Below are 18,302 nucleotides of genomic sequence, written 5' to 3' on the forward strand. Positions count from 1 at the left end.
ATTTATTATTCTGCGTGCCTGACAGAGAATCGATCGAGGAAGAGCAGACATCTCTGTGTTAAATATGGAATAAAAAAATAGACATGGACCTTGAGAATGTACGGGTGAGAGTGAGAGAGAATCCACCTGACACTGTCTTGGATCTCAGCCCAGATGAGTCTGTTTGGGGAGATGGCTCTTTCTCTCCCAGACCTCCCTGGAAGTGGGTGTTGTTAACTCAGCAGCAGTAACCCACAGGAGTTACCACATAAAAAGGGCTTTTGGTGTTTTACTGAGTCATCCACTGTTAGTTATCATGATCCAATGTGCCACAGTGCAACAGCTCCAGTTGCTACAATATACAGTATGAGCCTTCCTTCGTCTTTTCAGATGACCATTAGGTTGCTTTGGTTTTCTCAAAAGCCTATATATATATATATATATACACTGAGTATGCCAAACATTAGGAACACCTTCCTAATATTGAGTTCCACCTAAGCTGTGGCGGTCATGACATTTTGTCAACCGGTGATTGTCAAGCAAATAACTGCTGGTCTCATGGTAATTGACCATTAATGAACACAAATTATCAAGGCTCAGGAGAAGACCAAGACGCAGACAGTTTCGACAGTAATCCAGGGTGGTATAACAAGGTACAGAACGACAGGCAGGGTCAAGGCAGGCAGAATGATCAAAAACCGGGAAAGCTAGAAAACAGGAACTAGAGACAGACAGGAGTACGGGAAAGAAACGCTGGTAGGCTTGACGAAACAAAATGAACTGGCAACAGACAAACGGAGAACACAGGTAAAAGTACACTTGGGATAATGGGGAAGAAGGGCGACACACACCTGAAGGGGGGTGGAGACAATCACAAAGACAGGTGAAACAGATCAGGGTGTGACATAAACACATTTAGCATCTCCTGGCTTCCACGCAAAGCCTACAAGCCACTGATGCAGACCTTTGGAACATCTACATTTTAAAAAGTCTGATAAATCCATGTAATATAGCCTACACCATCACAATAAATCCATCATTTATTTTAGACAGGTCTAAAGAAACATGATATGAAGAAAATGTAGTCTATTTCAGAAGAACAGAATACCATATTCTGAGTTGTCCTTATGTTAGGTGCTGATCTGGCTATGCCATATGGCTGTGGGCTACAATAGTTCATTTAGCAGACAAGATTTGCTTAGAATTCCGTGGCATTATTTTATAGTATGAAGAATACAAAGCTGAATAAAATAGAAAGGATATTTTCTCCGAACGATTTGAGGGAGGCTATTCTGTGTTGAGCGGTTAACAAAAATAACATATAGGAGTACCTGTTTCTATGTATTCATGTAACTTTAGTTGTGATACAAATGTTGTGCTATAGGTTCTGATTTTTAATACATTCTAAGGCTGCATGATGCGACTAATGATGATTTTAAAAAAGTTGCATGGAAGGCATGATCTCTGCCTTGTTTTTTGTGCAGGCTGTACACACTTCATCAGTCTCTCATTCACAATTTGACAAGCACTTGATAATTCCTCGAATTTCCCGGCTGCATCCCCTTTGTGTGGCTGTAATTCCCCCTAAAAAAAATCCATGCCTTTTGTGGCTAGTAGCCATTGTGCCCTTGGGCTGAATATAATAATTATAATTCCCTTCTCCCAGCTGTGTGCTGAAGCACCTCTTGCTCACATGGCTCTCCGTAATGTCATCGGGTCTTTCTCACCTGCTACAAGTGAAGACAGACACATCGGGGACGCAACTGCGCATCCTTATTCAATAACGAGGCGCATATTGGAACTGTCCACATTTACTTTTCGGCAGCCAACAAGATGAGTAGGCCTAACGAACAGCAAAAGCACTAGACTATGTCAATCTACTATCCCCCATAGTACAAAAGTTGACCTATTCTATTCTGTGCGAGAAACAAATATTCCAAACATAGACTGGAACAGATGCGATAGATGCCAAATTAATACAACCACTAGCATCAAAAAAACAGTTTTAAGCAATGAGCCTGACACAACAGCTTAAAATGTTGATAAACTATTAGGCTATTTCTTCACATTATGAGCGCAGTAAGCTATAAGCGCGAAGGGTAATTTCCCGCTAATGAAACATTCTCAAAAGTGACCACAAATGCGTTTATGCATGTAATGCTTTTATTATAAAGGTGCATTTTTATAGTGAAAATGTTATTCCGCAAACTTGAAACTCACGTGCTGCGTATGTATCAAATCAAATCAAATCAAATGTATTTTTATATAGCCCTTCGTACATCAGCTGATATTCTCAAAGTGCTGTACAGAAACCCAGCCTAAAACCCCAAACAGCAAGCAAAGCATGTGAAAGAAGCACGGTGGCTAGGAAAAACTCCCTAGGAAAAACTCCCTAGAAAGGCCAAAAACCTAGGAAGAAACCTAGAGAGGAACCAGGCTATGAGGGGTGGCCAGTCCTCTTCTGGCTGTGCAGGGTGGATATTATAACAGAACATAGTCAAGATGTTAAAATGTTAAAATGTTCATAAATGACCAGCATGGTCAAATAATAATAATCATAGTAGTTGTCGAGGGTGCAACAAGCACGTCCGGTGAACAGGTCAGGGTTCCATAGCCGCAGGCAGAACAGTTGAAACTGGAGCAGCAGCACGGCCAGGTGGACTGGGGACAGCAAGGAGTCATCATACCAGGTAGTCCTGAGGCATGGTCCTAAGGCTCAGGTCCTCCGAGAGAAAGACAGAAAGAGAGAATTAGAGAGAGCATATTTAAATACACACAGGACACCGGATAAGACAAGAGAAATACTCCAGATGTAACAGACTGACCCTAGCCCCCCGACACATAAACTACTGCAGCATAAATACTGGAGGCTGAGACAGGAGGGATCAGAAGACACTGTGGCCCCATCCGATGATACCCCCGGACAGGGCCAAACAGGCAGGATATAACCCCACCCACTTTGCCAAAGCACAGCCCCCACACCACTAGAGGGATGTCTCCAACCACCAACATACCGTCCTAAGACAAGGCCGAGTATAGCCCACAACGATCTCCGCCATGGCACAAGCCAAGGGGGGGGCGCCAACCCAGACAGGAAGACCACGTCAGTGACTCAACCCACTCAAGTGACGCACCCCTCCCATGGACGGCATGGAAGAACACCAGTAGGCCAATGACTCAGCCCCTGTAAAAGGGTTAGAGGCAGAGAATCCCAGTGGAAAGAGGGGAACCGGCAAGGCAGAGACAGCAAGGGCGGTTCGTTGCTCCAGCCTTTCCGTTCACCTTCAAACTCCTGGGCCAGACTATACTTAATCATAGGACCTACTGAAGAGATAAGTCTTCAGTAAAGACTTAAAGGTTGAGACTGAGTCTGCATCTCTCACATTGGTAGGCAGACCATTCCATAAAAATGGAGCTCTATAGGAGAAAGCCCTACCTCCAGCCGTTTGCTTAGAAATTCTAGGGACAATTAGGAGGCCTGCGTCTTGTGACCGTAGCGTACGTGTAGGTATGTAGGGCAGGACCAAATCGGAAAGATAAGTAGGAGCAAGCCCATGTAATGCTTTGTAGGTTAGCAGTAAAACCTTGAAATCAGCCCTTGCCTTAACAGGAAGCCAGTGTAGGGAGGCTAGCACTGGAGTAATATGATCAAATTGTTTGGTTCTAGTCAGGATTCTAGCAGCCGTATTTAGCACTAACTGAAGTTTATTTAGTGCTTTATCCGGGTAGCCGGAAAGTAGAGCATTGCAGTAGTCCAGCCTAGAAGTAACAAAAGCATGGATTAATTTTTCTGCGTCATTTTTGGACAGAAAATTTCTGATTTTTACAATGTTACGTAGATGGAAAAAAGCTGTCCTTGAAACAGTCTTGATATGTATGCCAGTTAATAAGCCCTGCACCTGTCGTGAAGCAGATTAACATGCTTCACTTTAAGAAGTTATTTGGCCACTTTAATTGTGATACAATCCTTATCAAAACATATAGGCCTATGGGCTAGGCAACATGAGGTGTGGAACTATGATTTGAAAAAGTTGCAAAAAAAGCATATGCTGTTTCTTGCCTTACACTGGGCATCATTCACAAGTGATAATATATCATTAATTCACACTTTACATATACTAAATAACTTGTTTTGATTTGGAGTGGACCATTATCATGCACCTGTCTCGAAATAGGGGCAGCGGGAAAAAATCGATGTCATCTATGCACTTAAATAGCAAATGGAGGACGCTTTTCCTGTGGTTCATTTTCATGCCAGTCAGGTAGGCTATACTCCTGTTGTAAAGAGCGCTTAATTTTAGGAAAGGTGAGAAATAAATATAGTAGGCCTAGCCTATAGAAAGCTGATGGGATCCTCCTCTTTTTAATAGAAGCCATCAATCCACTGTATATATATTTTTCTATTGTGTTATTGACTGTACGTTTGTTTATCCCATGTGTAACTCTGTGTTGTTGTTTTTGTCACACTGCTTTACTTTATCTTGGTGAAATAAAAAAAAACAGTTTTCTCATGCAATTGCATAGCCTATAGAAATATTGGCAACATGAGCTCATGGGCTCTCATGATTTTCGATCACATTTGCATTGATGTCAGAGTGATTTGAGGGACAATAGAGTGCCTAGTACCAGGCAGTCAGCAAGTTTGGTAGGCTACTAATGACCATCAGCAGCATCAGAGCTTGGAGAAGCCTAATTACCATGACTAAACGGTCACATGGAATTTGACTGCTGTCATGATTCGTGAACTCCGGTGTGGCGGTAATACGGTCACCATAACAGCCCTATTTGCACCTACTTTTGCCTTCAGAACAGCCTTAATTATTCGGGACATGGCCTCTACAAGGTGTCGAAAGCATTCCACAGGTATGCTGGCCCATGTTGACTCCAATGCTTCCCACAGTTGTGTCAAGTTGGCTGGATGTCCTTTGAGTAATGTACCATTTTAGATACACACGGGAAACTGATGAGCCTGCAAAGAAACAGCAGCGTTGCAGTTCTTGACACAAACGGGTGCACCTGGCACCTACTACCATACCCCGTTCAAAGGCACTTAAATCTTTTGTCTTGCCCATTCACACTCTGAATGGCATACATAAACAATCCATGTCTCAATTGTCTCAAGGCTTGAAAATCCTTCTTTAACCTGTCTCCCCCCCATTCATCTACACTGATTGAAGTGTATTTAACAAGTGACATCAATAAGGGATTATAGCTTTCACATGGATTCACCTGGTCAGTCTGTCATGGAAAGAGCAGTTGTTCTTAATGTTTTATATAGTCGGTATATATGGAAACCTGTAGGAGTGCATTGTTTTGCCTGAAATCGATTGTGCTTTGCCCCAGAGTTAAGGTCAATTCCATTTTAATTCCAATCGATTTCCGAAGAATTTAAATGCAGCTGGTGAACTGGAAAAACAGAGGAAATGTCACATTGATCAATTGAACCTCAGTTAATTCCACTAGTGCTAACAGAGTTGAAATGGAATTGACCCCTCTCTTTGGCGCCACTCTCCTCATATTTCACTGATCAGTCATGAGTGCTGTTTTAGCAGGCACGCCACACAGGCATTATTACGCAACTCTTTTTGGCAAGGGTGTAAATCTGCTCTGAGGGGCCAATAGGAGATGAGGGGGGATGAGTGATTGACATCCCAGCATGTGGCCCTGACACACACATAGTTTCCACAGCGAGCAGATAGATCAAAGACTGCCTTCTATTGGTTGGCTGGTACAGTGTGATCTGAATGGCCAGATGCCACACAGGCACACATATACACACACACGAATGCAAACACATATGCACACACACGTCACACACACAGTTCAGATGAGTGTAAAGCCACTGGCTGTCTCTGTACTGTCTCCTCTTCTACTCTTCCAGTTTTCAGGAGAGTCTCAGAGCCTGTCCAGCACATTGCTCAGAGGACGGGTTTATGAGGCATCTATCAGTCTGGATGTCTTCAAAAGACTCCTTCCTTCCCCAGCTTGTCCTTTGTGTCTAGCTCATCCATTCTCTTTGTGTATGTGTGTCCGTGTCTGTGTGTGTGTGTGTGTCCGCACCCAGTTCCTTTCCCGGCTCTTTAACTCTCCTAGGAGGTGGTTCTTCTCCATGGTTGTGGTGTTGATGTGAGGTTTATCAGAGACGACAGGCTGATTCTCAGAGCATATCCTTGGTGCTCTCTCTGTCAGTCCTAGCCCTGAGAGATATGATAGGATTCCTTCACACTATCCGCCTATGGTTCGCTGAAGTTCAGTCAAACCTCAGACTGCTGATAGATTGAGTTGGAACAATAACCCTGGCACCTTCCAGACCAGGGAGCTTCATCTACTGCAGGCTGTGTGATTGGCGGCAGCACTAACCTCAAAGCCATTACTGGGAATAAAGGCTTGCAGTTCTCAACCTGTTCGCTGGAGAGTCGAGGAGTCTGTCTCTGACAATAACCGAAAGTTCTCTCTCACCCTGGGCTTTGTCTGTCTGTCTGTCTGTCTGTCTGTCTGTCTGTCTGTCTGTCTGTCTGTCTGTCTGTCTGTCTGTCTGTCTGTCTGTCTGTCTGTCTGTCTGTCTGTCTGTCTGTCTGTCTGTCTGTCTGTCTGTCTGTCTGTCTGTCTGTCTGTCTGTGAGAGAGAATAGACAGAACTCAGACAGACTCAATATGTTAAAGGGACCATAATGAATGTGAGCAGTCTGTGTTATTGTGAGAGATGAGGAAGCTGCAGGCATGTTCTGTTCTCCACTGTCACACAAGCCTTCTAGAGCATCGGAGTTTCTGCCAGAGGTTTAGAAATGGGCCCCAAACTTTGGGCTAAAACATTTCCCTTTATATTGACAGCTGGAAAATAAAACCTCTGCAGTAATTTGATTTTGACTATGGGAGAAGGCATGCATAATTAAGTCCTGTGGAAGAACCTGACAGGCTGTGCAGTAAATTTCTGATTTCTCCCTCCTGTACTGGATTAAGTCACACGTCATCTAAGGATTTCAGCACACTGTGCGTCAACCTCTCTGTGACAGGTGATCCATCAAACCCATTTATCAGCCCCAGTCTTGTCTTCTCATGAGAAGAGGAAGGCGAACTGCAGTGATGGCAAAATCCTAACTGTGGTGCAGGTTGACATTGGCTTGCAGCCTAGGGTTCTGGAGAGGATTGTACATTTAATGCATAATGTTCTTGCAGTAATCCCAAGATCACTGAAAAAACACATTAATTAAGAAACAACACAGTTATTGGTATTATTCCAAACATTATTATTCCAAACATGTTACTTTGAAATGTTTTGGTGGGTTCTCACAAATCTAAGTTTAAGACATTCTCGGAAATCAAAGTACAACTCCTTTGGAATGCATTCCATGGACAGTTGTTTGTTGAATAATCCATCACACACTTCCACTTATTTTTAAAGAATGTAAGATGCCTGTAAAGATTTGCCTTTCAAATGCAGTCTCCATCCAGGGGCTTTACTGCTGAGCCTACCCAGGCTGATCTACTAGCTCCCTGCAAAATGGATACAAATTGAACAAAATCAATTACTCTTGGATTTTCACAAATCATTCCACAACATGCCCTGTAATCTCTTTCCAATGTAATATTCAGCAAAGGAAAGCTGAAATCGATGGCATGAAAATCAGCAGGAATGGAGGCTCAGAGAGATAGAGATTTTAAAGGTGGGCGGGTGACGTGTGGTAATCTGAATTAGAAGACACCGCAAAGAGAGGCTGTCTGACCCATAGAGATCCTATTAAATTAAGATATAATTCTGTGGTCTGACCACTTTCAGACCACTGATCTAGAGTCAGTATTAAGGTGGTGGAAGATGATCTGAATGGAAGAGGCTGTCTGCCAGATCACTGATCTAGAATCAGAGTGAAATAGCATTCAAAGTATTCATGCTCTGTAAAGGCTGGCTGCCTTTCATCTGAGAAAATGAAATGTATCACAGCTTGAAAGCAGCAGTCCCTGGTCATTTCGTGGGCTTTTCTCTACCCTGGAGCAAACCTAGTATAGTTATGTACCACTGCTGTGTGGCAAACTGTATCATCACAGAGAGCCAGGAGCAGTGTCTCTGCCTCGTCTTGACCACCCAGGGAACTCCTCACATGTACTGTGGGCCCTGGGTTTCAAACAGTAGGAACTAACAGTGGAACTACTGTAGGAGGCCGTGCTGTTTGTAATGAAATGACAGACAGAGTAGATATGAGTAGAGAGGCTTCAGTACAGACGTGGATATAAGTGTTCCTTTCCTCCTTCAGCCTTCAAAGAACTGTAAATTAGTTTTTACAAAGGGGCAGGTATTTTGAGCAGCATTCTTTCTCGTCTGTCACTGCAGGAGTGTTGCGTCTACTGAACAGCGATAATAAGTGTGAGAAATATGTTCTTCTTAATTGTGTTTGATGAAAATGGCACGGCACATCAACAGCTCGCTTCAAACTCTTCTACTAAATGATGCCTCTGATTAGTCTCAGCTAAATGTGTCTAAATTGTCAGGGATCTCATATGAACAGCATATTTCAATTATGTAAACAAGCTTACAAGTAGAGTTTGACTGATTGACCAATTTGGCTTTGAATTTGAATTTGTTTTTTCTTTGTTTTCTTTCTCCAAATCAGATGTCATTTTGCAGGGCCAGTGGATAAGATGACTTTACTGATATAAAGTAGAAGTGATTTGTGCGCTCCTTACTTTCATGTACACTCAGACACACACTCTCAGCTGATTCGCTGATACATTGTGTGTGTCAATCATTCTCTCTCTCTCTCTGTCTCTCTCGCTCTCTTTCACTCTCCCCTCTCTATCTCCCCTATCAAGAGTATCCACTCTGTCTCCATTTCTGTTACATCACAGACAGTCACATCTATTACAGTTTTTTTCCAACTGCTTACACACGTTTTCAAAACTGTCTCCTTTTTTGTCAAAACTCTACACACAATTCCCAAAACTGCACACACAAAATGCAAAATGCCTCACATCTCCTTCAAAATGTAACACTGCATTCAAAATGCCATAAACACATGTCAGAATGAAGCATTTGCATCAAATGGCAAACACTGCTTTCATAATAGTACATTTTTGGATATACCATGTAAACACTGTTGTTCTAAATCTAAAGCTCTTTGGTCTTTCATAGGCTTATATCTACATTTCAATACAATGTTCTACAGTGAACGTAATCTGCTGAGAGGGGTAACAAGTACACTGTAAACACCAATGCAATGTAGAAACAGAAAATATTTATTAGGCCAAACATTACTCTTCTATACAGTAGCATACAACAAAACCATAAACATATGTAAACCAAAAGTATATTCTTTAGAATACAGTAAAGAACACAATTGTGTGTGTGGGGTCCCGGGGGGCAGTCCAGGAATTGGTAGGGGTTGGGGGCAGTCACCAGTGCTAAGCTACGCTTCGTCCACATCACAAGATACGTTTTCTCTTGCCAAACATCGAGGGAAGTATCTCCTAGCATGGCGTATCCAACCTTGGACAGAGGCAACCTCTATGTCCCCACATGCGTCCTCCATTGCCTGGAGAAGCGGCATGCGGGCATAGGGTTGCGATCATACACTTTCCAGCGCCAGGCTGAGAAGAATTCCTCTATGGGATTTAGAAAAGGTGAATATGGGGGTAGGTACAAAACTACAAATTGTGGATGGGTGGCAAACCAGTTTTGGACCAGAACAGCCCGGTGAAAACTAACATTGTCCCATAAAACCACAAATCTAGCAGGCTCCTGATCTGGATCAGGGACAAGCATTGTGTAAATTGCATCCAGAAAAGTGAGCATATGGCCAGTGTTGTACGGACCCAGTGTGGCATTGTGATGGAGGACCCCGTTTTGAGTGATGGCAGCACACATAGTTATATTACCCCCACGCTGTCCAGGGACATTGGTAATTGCCCTCTGTCCTATTGTGTGTGTGACCTGGTGAATAAGTGTAGCATTTTGATTGGTTGTGTTTGGAAAAGGAAAGCAAGTCACTTCCTATTAGATATTTGTGTTTTAGGTAGAGAATTGTGTGTAGTGTTTTGAAAAAAGTGTTTTATGCAATTGACAACTGAGTCAAAGGTTGAGAAATAGCTTATGGTTTTGGATATTTGGTGTGTAGTTTTGCACTTTGAGTGAGAGGTTTCAAAAATCGTGTGACATGAAAAGATTTTGTGTGTAAGCAGTTGGAAAAAAACGTAACTTCAGTTAGTCATCCACAGCAGTCTCTGACCCCCACCCCTTTATCCAAATCTGTCTGAATACTGGCTCATTTCCCCCTGTGTATCCAGGAAGAAAACAGAGAAAATGGCTGCTATTTTGAAGCCTGATAATAATCTGTGTCGCTATTTTAAGACCCCAAGTGCCTGGGGTTGGAGGGACGGCTGATGATGAAGGTTGCTGATGTCATCGGTGTTGCCGGGCAACCCGAATATTTCCAGTTGGCAGGGTCTGGCTCACCAGGGTGAAGTGGCTGATGGGAAGCAGCGATTAGAGATGCAGGGAGGGCAGGCGGCTGGGTCTCTGTCCCCCTTCTGTCCAGCCCCTGTAGCCCAAGCCCCAGCCCAGGGACATGACATGCTAAAGGCTCTTTCCACTAAAGCTCTGTCTCAGTACGAAGGTTCATTGTAACATGGTGGTGAAACATGTCTAGGAGCAGTACACAAGACGTCTATTCTCTGACATTTGGTAATCATCACACAGAGATGACGAATAGAAGCTGAACAATTAAGTGCTAGACTGTGATATTACACAAATGGGTGCATAATGAACTGCAATTAAATAAACCTATGTGAGGTTGTAAATTAAAGTGCAATTAGAAACAGGATCCTACGTTTTGCAGCAAATGAGGTTTAGAAATAATGACTTTCCTTTACAACTACGGTGTTTCTTTCTTGATCTCATTCTGACTGCAGAGTTAGAGAGTTCATTCTCCTGGCCCTGTGCTCTGCACTAGAGAGTAGCCAGTCCTGTCTGTGGGTCAATGCCACCATGTGAAGTGGCTCTATATTCTCCTGTGTTCACACAGCCTCCTCTAAGCAGCCTCCTCGCCAACATGAAAACCAGTAGCTTTGTGCTTGGCACTTGAGGCTCTAAAGTCCAACATGATTACGCCCCAGAGAGTCAGGAGGTTAAGAGGAAACCTTAACCTCCCTAGGTTAGTGGTAGTATCTCCTCCCATGTTATGGTAATGCTGCTAGGGTAACGTACAGCTATGGTGTAATGGACACCTACTTGGTCCCCTTATCTAAAGCTATAAGACTACATCCCATTACCAGATAATTCAAAGGATTGCAGCCAAATAAAAATACCTAATGTGTCCTTTGTTTACCCTACTACCCAGATACACATTACATACACAATCTATATTCAGATGAACGCCCTTCCTTTGGCCAACCTTTCCTTGTTTTCTGTGCCCACCTGTGGATTTGCGTGGCGTGTCACACCTAGCATGTCACTCATTACCATATGGCTCCCATCCCACAGACTGGCTCATTAAGAGTTTCCTGGCTCGTGGTGGGTGACGCCGCGAGCGTAATTACAGCCTGGCTCTCCTCCGAGACACTGTGTGTGTGTGTGTGTGTGTGTGTGTGTGTGTGTGTGTGTGTGTGTGTGTGTGTGTGTGTGTGTGTGTGTGTGTGTGTGTGTGTGTGTGTGTGTGTGTGTGTGTGTGTGTGTGTGTGTGTGTGTGTGTGTGTGTGTGTGTGTGTGTGAGCCTGCTAGTGTCATTGGCTCCTCAAGCAGAGTGGTTTTGTGGTTTTCTGTCGGCTGTTAGCTAGCTCTGCCTTGTTTAAACTCCATGGGCCCGTAAAGCTGGTGTTTCTTATTACAGAGGTAATTTTGTAATGAGAAAATGTGTATGCGTGAACATTCCACTGTGGGTTTGAGGGAGAGGAATTTGAGATGCTATTAGAGCAGGTGTGATTTCCCTTTCTACTCCTCTACCTGTTCATCCGCATACATAAGTTTGTGCATGTTTGTCACATGCCTGTGTGATCCAGAGCTGAGCAGCAGCTGTGACCTCCATGAAGGTTTTCTCCCTCCCTCCCTCCCTCCCTCCCTCCCTCCCTCCCTCCCTCCCTCCCTCCCTCCCAGGTACAGCTGCTCCAACCAGAAGGGTTATTAACCAGCAGTGCTGTAGCTTTGCCCCAGTCTGGCACCTCAGCTCACTGCTGGCTGGGAGGTTGTCAGACTGTCTGGACAGGACTCGATGGGCTCTTATTGAAGCTCTAAAACAGATATGCAAATGTTCTGTAAGAGTGGTAAGGCGTGGACCTTTCCTCGGATCCTGTCTGGGACACACCTGTTAAGCAATAAGGCCTGAGGGGGTGTGGTATATGACCAATATACCACGACTAAGGGCTGTTCTTAGGTGCCTGGATACAGCCCTTAGCCGTGGTATATTGGTCATATCCCACAAACCACTGAGGTGCCTTATTGTTATATTTTTTTAAATGTACCCCCTTTTTCTCCCCAATTTTCAATCTTGTATCATCGCTGCAACTCTCCAACGGGCTCGGGAGAGGCGAAAGTGGAGTTATGCGTCCTCCAAAACATGACCTGCCAAATCGCGCTCCTTAACAACCACCAGATTGACCCGGAAGCCAGCCACACCAATGTGTCGGAGGAAACACCGTTCAACCAGTTGTGGCACAGCCCGGGAATGAACCCGGGTCTGTAGTAACGCCTCTAGCATTAAGGGACTGTGTGATGCAATGCCTTAGACCGCTACACCACTCGGGAGGCCCCAACCTTATTGTTATAATAGACTGTTTTCCAATGTAATTAGAGCAGCAAACAAGTAACTGTGCATCATACCAGACAATATACTCAAACTAACCGGTTTATAATATACTCTGATCCAAAACATTTAATCCTAGTAACAATTCCCTGTCTTAGGTCAGTTAGGATCACCACTTTATTTTAAGAATGTGAAAATGTCAGAATGATAGTAGAGAGAATTATTTATTTCAGCTTTAATTTCTTTCATGACATTCCCAGTGGGTCAGAAGTTTACATACACTCAGTTAGTATTTGGTAACATTGCCTTTAAATTGTTTAACTTGGGTCAAATGTTTCGGGTAGCCTTCCACAAGCTTCCCACAATAAGTTGGGTGAATTTTGTCCCATTCCTCCTGACAGAGCTGGTGTACCTGAATCAGGTTTGTAGGCCTCCTTGCTCGCACACGCTTTTTCAGTTCTGCCCACACATTTTCTATAGGATTGAGGTCAGGGCTTTGTGATGGCCACTCCAATACCTTTGTTGTCCTTAAGACATTTTGCCACAACTTTGGAAGTAGGCTTGGAGTCATTGACCATTTTGAAGACCCATTTGCGACCAAGCTTTAACTTCCTGACTGATGTCTTGAGATGTTGCTTCAATATATCCACATCATTTTCCTGCCTCATGATGCCATCTATTTTGTGAAGTGCATCAGTCCCTCCTGCAGCAAAGCACCCCCACAACATGATGCTGCCACCCCTGTGCTTCACGGTTGGGATGGTGTTCTTCGGCTTGCAAGCCTCCCCCTTTTTCCTCCAAACATAACGATGGCTATTATGGCCAAACAGTTCTATTTTTGTTTCATCAGACCAGAGGACATTTCTCCAAAAAGTACGATCTTTGTCCCCATGTGCAGTTGCAAACCATAGTCTGGCTTTTTTATGGCGGTTTTGGAGCAGTGGCTTCTTCCTTGCTGAGCGGCCTTTCAGGTTATGTCGATATAGGACTCGTTTTACTGTGGATATAGATACTTTTGTACATGTTTCCTCCAGAATCTTCGCAGGGTCCTTTGCTGTTGTTCTGGGATTGATTTGCATTGTTTGCACCAAAGTACGTTCATCTCTAGGAGACAGAACGCGTCTCCTTCCTGAGCGGTATGACGGCTGCGTGGTCCCATGGTGTTTATACTTGCATACTATTGTTTGTACAGATGAACGTGGTACCTTTAGACGTTTGGAAATTGCTCCCAAGGATGAAACAGATTTGTGGAGGTCTACAATTTTTTTTCTGAGGTCTTGGCTGATTTCTTTTGATTTCCCCATGATGTCAAGCAAGGAGGCACTGAGTTTGAAGGTAGGCCTTGAAATACATCCACAGGTACACCTCCAATTGACTCAAATTATGTCAATTAGCCTGTCAGAAGCTTCTAAAGCCATGACATCATTTTCTGGAATTGTCCAAGCTGTTTAAAGGCACAGACAAGTTAGTGTATGTAAACTTCTGACCCACTGGAATTCGTGTATAAGTGAAATAATCTGTCTCTAAACAATTGTTGGAAAAATGACTTGTGTCATGCACAAAGTAGATGTCCTAACCGACTTCCCAAAACTATAGTTTGTTCACAATACATTTGTGGAGTGGTTGAAAAACGAGTTTTAATGACTCCAACCTAAGTGTATGTAAACTTCAGACTTCAACTGTAAGTCTATGTATGTGTGTATATATGTGTGTATATACAGTACCAGTCAAATGTTTGGACACACCTACTCAATCCAGGGTTTTCTTTATACTGGTCTATTGGTTCAGACAGGTCAGTAGAGAGATGAGAGGTAGGACAGTGCTGCAGGAATGTTTGCCATCTCCTCTCTCTCTCTCTTAGCTCTGCCCCAGTAAGGGTCTGCTGACCTTGGGCCTGCTGTCTGATCACGGTCATCCTCTGACTTAGAGTGTCCCCAGCAACCGCACATCACCAGGACAACCCAAAGTTACCCCAGCAACCGCACATCACCAGGACAACCCAAAGTTACCCCAGCAACCGCACATCACCAGGACAACCCAAAGTTACCCCAGCAACCGCACATCACCAGGACAACCCAAAGTTACCCCAGTAACCACACATCACCAGGACCCACCCAAAGTTACCCCAGCAACAGCACATCACCAGGACAACCCAATCCCCCCCGCTCTCTCCACACACACACACACACACACACACACACACACACACACACACACACACACACACACACACACACACACACACACACACACACACACACACACACACACACACACACACACACACACACACACACAGTCTGCCCCCTGAGATATGACACCTGACATTTGAGAAGGGTCAGATGAAGGACGGGAATGGCCAGATAATTGTCTGACTCAAGATTGTGTGTGTGGGTGCGTGCGTGTATGCTTACTTTTGTGTGTTTGTGCTTCTGTGTGCATGCGTGGTATGTGGTTGTGTAAAAGTCAATGTGAGATTAAAGAGAAGAGCAAGTCAAGGTGGTTCTGGGAGAGGATTCATTAGTGTTTATATGTCAGAGATCCCAGAACAAAGATAAAGGATTTGTGTAGCTCTGTGTCTGTTCAGACAGACCAGTGATGGCTCTTGGCTTTTAGACGGCACCCTGTTATGAAAGGGCACAATGCTACCTCCCCTCCTCTCCTCTCCCTCCCCTCGTCTCCCACCCACTGCATGGCCTCTCACAGTGTCCCTTAATTCATCACTCTCAAACAGCCTCTCACCACCACAGACCCAACAGATCCGTCTGTCTGGAGAAGATTGATGTGCTTGCGTACTGATATCTGACCACTGAGATAGAGAGAGCGAGCGAGACCCACACATCTTTCATCCCTCGTCCATGTCTAAGCCTGTTTTCACACTGATTTCCTCTCAGTATCCCTCTCTCTGGTGGACATCCGGAGCCTTGCTCAGTCGACTCTGCTTGTTTTAACTAGGCAATTTCCCCTGTTATTGGGAATATAACGATAACGTCCGGCTTCAGTGTTTTGAATGTGTCATGGGGATTGTTTTTTCTGTGCTTAGCGTAGCCTTGCTGTTTAAGAGCACTCAAAGTATGGAGAACTAAGCAGTGCAGTGGCATATTAATAGGCCTTCCTTCCACTCACTGGAATAAATACAGCTCTGAATTTCAAGGCTATTGCAATATGCAGCATGTTAAATTATTGGCCATTGGTTAGAATGGAAATGTGCCTTCTGTCTTTCTCAACACTCCCAGATACACACAGACTAGAGGTTGGACTCAGACCTGAGGACAATCAGACCCGGATCCGAACGGTCCGATCATAACAAAAAGGGGGACCCAGATCTGAACGGACCAAACCGCTCGGGTCCTAGGTCAGGTCCGGTGTATTCAAGTTGGGGTGGACCATGAAGACCTCTAACACAGACACGTTGAGAGGCATAAGGTTAGCAGCAGTGCAGCACCCCTCGATTGAGAGCAATTGTTGGGGGTTAAATGCTTTGCTCATGGGCTCAACGACAGGCGATGTTACATGGGATCAGACAGAGTCCAGCAGCCTTCCAATTCAGTTCCATTCCCATCTTTGTGTTGCCCGCCACAGGGCTTGAACCAGAAGCCTTCCTGGCTGCTGGTCCACCTCTCTCACCTCTAGGCTACTGCTGCCCCTTACACATGAGGAAGAACTCGGGACAAACTGAAAGTATTTGAAACAAAGATCAAAGATCAAAGATTGGTTAACAATCAATTAATAAAGCACTGTAGATCAATACTTTTCCCATGGAATTGGGTAGTGGTGCAGGTGTTGGAACCCAGAGATGTTCCAAAGTGTTTTATTCTCTGTGCTCTAGTATCCACTAACAGCCCAAATGTACCTGGTTATGTAAGCAGACCGTTAAGCCCTGGGCATCGTTTTCCTTCTAAGTGTTTAATTGGCGAGTGCAACTATATTGGGCCATTATATTGGTTGTCTCTGCTCATCTCTGTTCCGGCTTTAATTGCTGTCTGAAATCTACGCCGCAGTTACAACGACTGCTGCTACCAGCGTGATTTTAAACACAACGCTTCTGCCACAGCTCAGTGGGTTTATTGTCTAATCCTCACATGTTCCCATTTAGAGAGGTCTGTCACGGTCTACATGTGTTGCTAGAATCTGCCGTTTCTGCACTGATCTATATGTGGGTTGAGCAGACACACACAGCTACTCTGCACAGGTTTATTGATATCTATCCACATATATATAACGTGTGTAAACAGAGCTGTAAACATACGGCGGGCATACTACACCATATCATCTCCCTGCTTCCACACCTGAGGAGGAAGCAGAACATTGGCTGGTTTGTTGTCATTGGTCACTGAGATGGCTGAGGCCACCGGCTGATAGGCCTTAAATTTTGACCAGGTAGGTGGGACTGGGGCAGACGTGTCACCCTTCTGCGTCTCCTATTGGGGGAGACATCTGTGTTGATCCCTCAGTGTTGGCCGGAGGTAGAAGGGCTTTGAAGTCTACAGGGAGTGATTAACCTGCTGATGATTAATGAGCCCTGAGAGGTGCAGAACATCTCCAGTTCAGAGGGCACTACCCTGGTGGCTAGAGGAGGAAGATTCATTTCTCTCCCTCCATTGATCTGGGATGTTACGCAACGTCTCCATCACAGTCAAACCCCCCCCTCCAAGCAACGAATGCCTTATGATATGGGTAGAAACTTAGTCCAAAAAGCTAGCTAAGAACGTGAAGTAGGTTAGAGTGCTCTCACGTTCAGACATCTCCATGACAACAGGATACAATGATGAGGATATAGCAAGAAAACTATTTGCGGTGGTGACAATTGGTTATATTCTCTTCTCCTATCCTCCATCAGAGCCTCCCCTGTGTGATGTGTCACCTCTGTGATGGTTCTGCTGTATTTAGGTTGGAACCAGGGAGACAGAATAGACCGAGATATCTCAGTGGAAAGTGGAGCAGCTGTGCAGACTGGAGGTTGATTGTGTGAGTCAGAGAGCCCATAGGAGCTGTCATAGTTCTGGTAATGTAGGTTAACTGTGCTCACAGGAAGAACACAGGGCTCAACCACAGCTTTAATGACACGCATGACACTCATGAAACTGACTTTTATTCCACATAAAGGTATGAATAATTGGTTCTCTTTTGCACATTCTGTAAAACGTTTTATGGTTGTGTGGGAAAAAGTTGAGATTGTGATGTTACATTGATCTTTGCGGACAACGCATGTGTACATGCGTGTGTATGTTTCTATGTGTGTGTGTGTGTACACACGTGTGAATGTGTGTTTATAAAGTGTATGTGTGTTGCAGAGATAGGAGAATAGTGTGGAAGTTGCATGAGTTGTGGCAGTAAAAGTGTCTTAATGATCTCACCCTGTATGCCCTCTGTCCTCAATCTCCCTCTCCTTTCATCAGAGAGTGGCTCAGCCATCACGTCCTCCTGTATTGGTCTGGGAAACTCCCTGTCTCCCCCTGCTGGTCAGGCTGGCAAACCCGTTCCAGGATACAATGGTGAGCACTAACCTGTCTCTGTCATTACAGTTTTTCTCAATTGCTAAAACACAATTTCTGAAACCTTGCTCCATTTCCTGAAAACATTAAACACAAAACCTCAT

General features: G+C 44.4%; 1 pseudogene; it reads left to right on the forward strand.

The window, feature by feature from the left end:
* LOC106609382 (acyl-CoA synthetase short-chain family member 3, mitochondrial-like) overlaps positions 1-18,302 on the forward strand; it is a 55,514-nt pseudogene that overhangs the window by 26,296 nt on the left and 10,916 nt on the right.

Source organism: Salmo salar, chromosome 07, assembly GCF_965601325.2.
Source record: "Salmo salar chromosome 07, fSalSal1, whole genome shotgun sequence".
NCBI classification, from domain to species: domain Eukaryota; kingdom Metazoa; phylum Chordata; class Actinopteri; order Salmoniformes; family Salmonidae; genus Salmo; species Salmo salar.